The sequence below is a fragment of the Miscanthus floridulus genome, chromosome 5 (assembly GCF_019320115.1).
Source record: "Miscanthus floridulus cultivar M001 chromosome 5, ASM1932011v1, whole genome shotgun sequence".
Lineage (NCBI taxonomy): Eukaryota > Viridiplantae > Streptophyta > Magnoliopsida > Poales > Poaceae > Miscanthus > Miscanthus floridulus.
In genome coordinates this window covers 37,450,617-37,457,245 of record NC_089584.1, presented here as the reverse complement: position 1 = coordinate 37,457,245, position 6,629 = coordinate 37,450,617, and positions in this window count along the sequence as shown.

Genomic DNA, 6,629 nt, shown 5'->3' with positions numbered 1-6,629 from the left:
TCCCGCATTTTTGAAAAAAAAGCTCCTCGCTAGCACCTTCATTCTTCCATAAACTTCTGTTTAAAAGGTGAAATAGATGATTTCCACTTCGTTTCATCACTAATGGTTTACTTTAACATTTGTATATGAAAAAGCTATTTCTACTGCCGACAACCTTAAGAAATCCACCTCTAGAATACACTATTTCTACTAGCATTTTTCTTAAGCCAACAACCTATAGAAATACCCATTTCTAGTGGTGGTTGCTTAAAAACTGCTATTGACCACTGGTGGCCCTAGGGCCCAGCGACCCTAGGTCTTCGCCCGGTCCCCTCGCCGTTCAACTTAGTTACTATCACTACGCCAAATTTGCACATCACTGCCGGCATCATCACTGTCGGATTTGTGAGAACCGGCAGTGATGTACCTTCACTGCCGGTTATGAGCTTGAAAATGAAAAAATGATTGGGTCTGGGCAAAAACCGACAGTGAAGGACCACATCATTGCCGGTTTGTGGCTTGAACCGGCAGTGTTTTGGCGGCCACTCATCACTGCCGGTTTAAGCTAAGAGCCGACAGTGATTGTGCTCTATCACTGTCGGTTCTAGCCAAGAACTGACGATGATAAGCCTACAACACAAAAAAAGCTACAGCCGTCCTCTCCTTCCTCATCTCTTCCATCCCGAGAACAGAGGCACGCGTTTGGACCCTTCCCTCCATTGCTACGGCTACTCTTCACCATGAAGCTAGTGCTTGGATTTTGAAGAATGGCTTGATCTTTTTGCTTTAACGTTAGTAACAAACATCCACTCCTTTGATTTTGTTGCTTAATTAGCTTTGTTTTGATAGCTACATTGCTTGATTCTCATTCTAGTTCTTTCTCCATTCTAGAGAGCACTTTTCCAATTGAACATTTGTGCAAGGCTCAAATTGTGGTGAATCCGTCATCCAAAAGGTTGGTGTCTATGAACATATTTAAATTCCTAGCTAATTATTCCATGGTGGTCAAGATCATCATTGTTAGTATGTGATGCTATAATTAGTTCTTAGAAGTAGAGTATAATAGTTGTTCTTCAATATTGTGCAATAATTGTTTTTTACTATGATTTTCAATTTACAGGGCCAGGGCTACCAATTTCAATTTTTCAATAATTAGTGTACAATAATGTTTTCCAAAAATGGTACTTTCGAGCTACAATTGTTGTTCATGAAGCTCGATTTCTTATTAATTCTTTGTAATTACTGTCTCAATATTTTTTTGTGTAGAGATGGATCGAGAGTGGATGCATCTGCCCCGAACGGACAAGCGGTACATGCATGGCGTCAGCCAGTTTATCACCGATGCCAAAGCCCATGCTGGGAATGGGAACCCTGTCTTCTACCCATGCAAAGATTGCAAAAATCATAGGAACTTTCGTCAAATTGAGTCTATACGATCGCACTTGATTACCAGGGGGTTCATGCCAAACTATATGATATGGGCTATGCATGGCGAGGTTGGTGTGAATGTTCTGCAGGAAAACGATGATGATGTGGACACGCCTCATGTAGCCATCCATGATGCTAACGAGGAACCCAGTGTCAACACGGAACCTATGGCCAAAGTTAATAATGTGTTTAGGAACACGCGAGCTGACGACACCAAGGATAACGATGGCATTTCTCAGCTGCTACGTAATGTAGAGACCGGATATCTTAGTGAAAGATAGCTGAGAAAGCTAGAGAAAATGAGACAAGATGGCAAAACACCATTGTATAGGAATTGTCCAATGAGCAAACTCGAAGCCAACATCATGCTTTTAGAGTTCAAATCGACAAACGGATTGAGCGATAAAGGCTTCGATCAGTTGTTAGGTATAATAAGGAAAATGCTCCTAGAAAAAAAATGAGTTGCCAGAAAAGACATACTTGGCCAAGCAAATGATCTGCCCCATCGGCCTCGAGGTTGAAAAAATCCACACGTGTTCCAATGATTGTATATTGTACCGTGGAGAAAAATACAAAGACTTGGACAAGTGCCCCAAGTGTGAAGCTCCATGGTACAAGGAAGGGCCATCAGATGAGGGTACCAAGACCAGAGGAAGTCCCATAAAGGTTGTTTTGTATTTCCCTATAGCTCCCCGGGTGCATAGGTTGTTTACATGTGCAAAGTCAGCCAAGCTGTTGCGCTGGCATGGCAAAGAGCGTAAGAAAGATACAATGATGAGGCACCCCGCCGATGGGCATGACTGGAGGACTGTCAATACTATGTTCTATAAGGACATCGGTGGAGAGGTAAGGCACCTTTGGTTTGCTTTGAGCACAGATGGGATGAATCCTTTCGACCAGGTTAGAAGCAATCATAGCACCTGGCCAGTGACGCTCTGTATATATAACCTTCCACCTTGGGTCTGTATGAAGCAGCCATACATCTAGATGCCACTACTGATCCAAGGGCCAAGACAACCTGGGAATGACATCGATGTGTTTCTAGAACCAGTGATCGATGAACTAGTGGAGATGTTTGAAAAGGGTGTGCCGGATGTTTGGGACGAGTACAAAAAGGAACATGTCACGATCAAGGGAGTACTTATCGCTACAATCACCGACCTGCCAGGTCGAGGTTCGTTGTCCAGAGAGAAGACAAAAGGCTATACTGGATGTGTCGAGTGCTTGGACGACACCGATGCAGTAAATCTACCAAATAACTCAAAGATAGTTTATATGGGACACCATAGGTTCCTACCTAAGGATCACCCTTACCGCAGGAACAAAAAAGATTTCAATGGTACTATTGAGAAACACTTAGCTCCAAAATATCGAGACGGGCCTGTGATACTTCGAGAACTCAACAAACTGGAGGTTGTCCTTGGGAAGGGGGGCAATGCAGTAGCAGCGCCTAATGGGAGCGTTTGGAAGAAAAAAATGGTTTTCTGGAAACTACCTTACTGGCCATTTCTGAGTGTACGCCACTGTCTTGATCCCATGCACATCACTAAAAACGTGTGCGCTAACACTCTTAACACCTTGATGGACATCGGGGGGACATCGAAGGATTCACTAGCCACACGCCTGGACATGTAACACTTGGGAATCAGGAAGGAGCTGCATCCCGTGGAGCTAGAGAATGGCTAGTTTGAACTTCCGGTTGTGTCATGGACATTGAAGAAGGAAGAAAAGTGTGCACTTATTTCTTTCTTCAATGAACTCAAAGTCTCGATGGGCTACTGTGTGAACCCGAAGAGGCTAGTGAACATGAGAGAACTCAAGTTCAACTATGGCCCTATGAAGGCCCATGACTATCATGTCATTATGACTCAGCTGCTCCTTGTTGCCCTATGTGGTATCCTCCCCCCAAAGGTCCGCGTCCCAATCATAAAGCTTTGCTCGTTCTTCAACGCGATCTCAAAAAAGGTCATTGATGTGTCCACGCTAGAGCAGCTACAGCAGGACAAGGGGTTAGTAGTACCATAAAACCCTACTCCTACTGCCTTTAGCCCATAGTTTAGGGGTCGCAGTAGCTACGAATCGACCCCGCTCGACGAAGAAGAGGCAAATGTGCCTCATCCGGTGGACGACATCACTGAACCCGTCAATGTCAGGTTGTACATCCATCAGGAATGGACAAAGGACAAGGTAGCGCTCAGCCAGGCCTGGCCTGCAGGAGACGGGACAATTAATGGCCGCCCAATTCCATTGGGGTACGCTCGCATCACCATTGACAGAATACTTGATAAGAAGTATAATAAGATACCCATTGAGTACCCCATAGCGGAAGATAGGCCGAAACTTGGTCAAAACAAGGGCTCTCAAGTCGCCTAGCACAAGCGCTTCATTAAGCTTGACCATCAATTGTCCTCTGATGATGAGGACGACTGCGAGTCTTCGCCCACCCACGATGATCACTCACCATCTCCCAACAGAGATCACTCCCCTCCTCATCCGGATCCATCACCCCTGAGAAGACAGAGGTCTCCTTCTATTCCTCCTCGTCCGACTCCATCTTCATCTGCCCCGAGAAAAGAGACTCCTCCTCCTCCTCCTCCTCCATCTTCATCAGCGCCGGGAAAACAGAATTCTCGTCGTCATCCTCCTCCTCCACCTTAGCCCAAAACAAGATCAAGAACATCCTCGCAGTCGTAGAAAAGGTCCTTAATGCTCCCAAAGTGGACTAACAGAAAAGAAAAGGTCGTTCAGTGGTAGCGTTACCACCTTGATGAAAGAAAAATTTACAGCACACATCTCGAAGGAAGATTGTGTTAGTTTCTTCAATCTATGTGCGTCACTGCCTCCATTTTTGTTGAAGTCCGAATTCGAAAGGCAAACACAGAATAAATACGCTACAACAAGAGACGAAGAAATACACAATAAAGATTTAAGGAACATTATGAAGTTAGTCGAAGACAACCCTGATTTAACCATGGAAGAGGCCGTGAACATCTATTATGATGTACAAGGGACGGGAACACCGGCAATGAAGTATGAAAGGGGCAATCTTTTGGTTCCTGATCATGAGTATAAAAATCTGACAACATATATGCGCCAGTTACATGAATATTACATGGCTCAAGCAACAAAGACGGACGACTTTGGTTTTGAGGTTATTATCCATTCGCCACATGTTTTCCAATATCTTAAAGAAGAGAAGTTCAATGTCGAGTGGGAGTGCTTGTTCCAGCTATACCAGAAAAGCTCACTCGATGTTCAAATGTTGACGCTGTGGACTATGTAAGTACCCTACATGCACGATATTACAATTAACTACTCCCTCGAGACACAAATTGTTAACTTTTGAGCACTTCCCATGATTTTATGTAGGTGTATAGCAAAATTTTGTATTCTAAAAAGCAAATGGGATTACATAGGCTTCTTGGACCCCATGCGAGTCAATGAGAGGACATGTCTAGGCCTCTATGGATGTGACGTGGAAGACCTGAAACAGAGATTGATTGCTGTTTTCGACGAATTGACGATGAAGAAGAAAACCCACATACTTCTAGCCTACAACTGCGAGTATGTGTTCTCGGCTTTTAATTTTATGCTTCTTTTTTTCGTTAAGATTATTCGATAATTAGGATTCTATGATTGCAACAACCATTTCGTCTTCATTTGTGTTAGTCTTGCCAAAAATCTGCTCGAGGTGTGGGACTCGAAGAAAAAACCATTTCATCAACTAGATGCACTGGTGAAAGGTCCTAATATGGCTAGAGGGGGGTGAATAGCCTATTTAAAAATCTACAAATCAACTAGAGCAATTTGATTAGTATGACAAATAGCAAAATGCAAACTTGCTCTAGCTCTACAAGGGTTGCAAGCCACCTATCTAACAATTCTAGTTACAATGATAGCTAGACGCACAACTTGCTATGATACTACTCACTAAGAGCTCTCAATCTTTCTACTCTAAAGAGCTCCACTAAGCAAACTTAAAAAGCAAAGCAAGCTCTCAAATCTAATTACACTAAAGAGCTTGCTACAACTAATTTGCAAGAATGTAAATGAGTGAGTAGGATGGTTATACCGCCGTGTAGAGGAATGAACCAATCACAAGATGAATATGAAACTAATCACCGAGAGAATATCAAATGGCAAGAGACAACTGATTTTTCTCCCGAGGTTCATGTGCTTGCCAACACGCTAGTCCCCGTTGTGTCGACCAACACTTGGTGGTTCGGTGGCTAAGAGGTGTTTCACAAACCTCGTCCACACGATTGGACACCGCAAGAACCTACCCACAAGTGAGGTAACTCAATGATACGAGCAATTTACTAGAGTTACCTTTTGGCACTCCGCTGGGGAAGGTACAACTCCCCTCACAATCACCGGAGACAGCCACGAACAATCACCAACTCGTGCCGATCCTCCACCGTTGCACCGAGCCATCTAGGTGGTGGCAACCACCAAGAGTAACAAGCAAAATCCGCAGCGCAACACGAATACCAAGTGCCTCTAGATGCAATCACTCAAGCAATGCACTTGGATTCTCTCCCAATCTCACAAAGATGATGGATCAATGATGGAGATGAGTGGGAGGGCTTTTGCTAAGCTCACAAGGTTGCTATGTCAATGAAAATGTGCAAGAGAGTGAGCTTGAGCCGGCCATGGGGCTTAAATAGAAGCCCCCATGAAATAGAGCCATTGTACCCCTTCACTGGGTACTGATCGGGGTGACCAGATGCTTCGGTCCAGTTGACCAGACACTAGACCCAGCGTCCGGTCGCCCGATGTAAGCCACGTGTCATTCTGAGTTAAACCTGAGCCGCCAGATCTCAACGGCTATTAACTGACCGGATGCTCCGGCATAAGTGACCGGACGCTCAGACCCCAGTGTTCAGTCGTTTCCAGTAAGCTCCCAAAACCGACTTTTGCCGACCGGACACGTCTGTTAGAAGCTGACCGGACGCTGAGCCTCAGCGTCCGGTCGAGTACAGTAAGCACCCACGGATGGCCGGACGTGTCTGGTCATGCTTGACCGGACACAGACTAGCATCCGGTGCTTAACCCTAGTCACTGTGCCATCTGACAACTCGACCGGACGTAGCCCTTCAGTGTCCGGTCGCTGGGTGATCTAGCGTCCGGTCAGTTGACCGACGCCGGCATCTTTGCGACCAACTCCATTTCACTTCAAACTTCTTCACCCTTGCTCATGTGTGCCAACCACCAAGTGTATC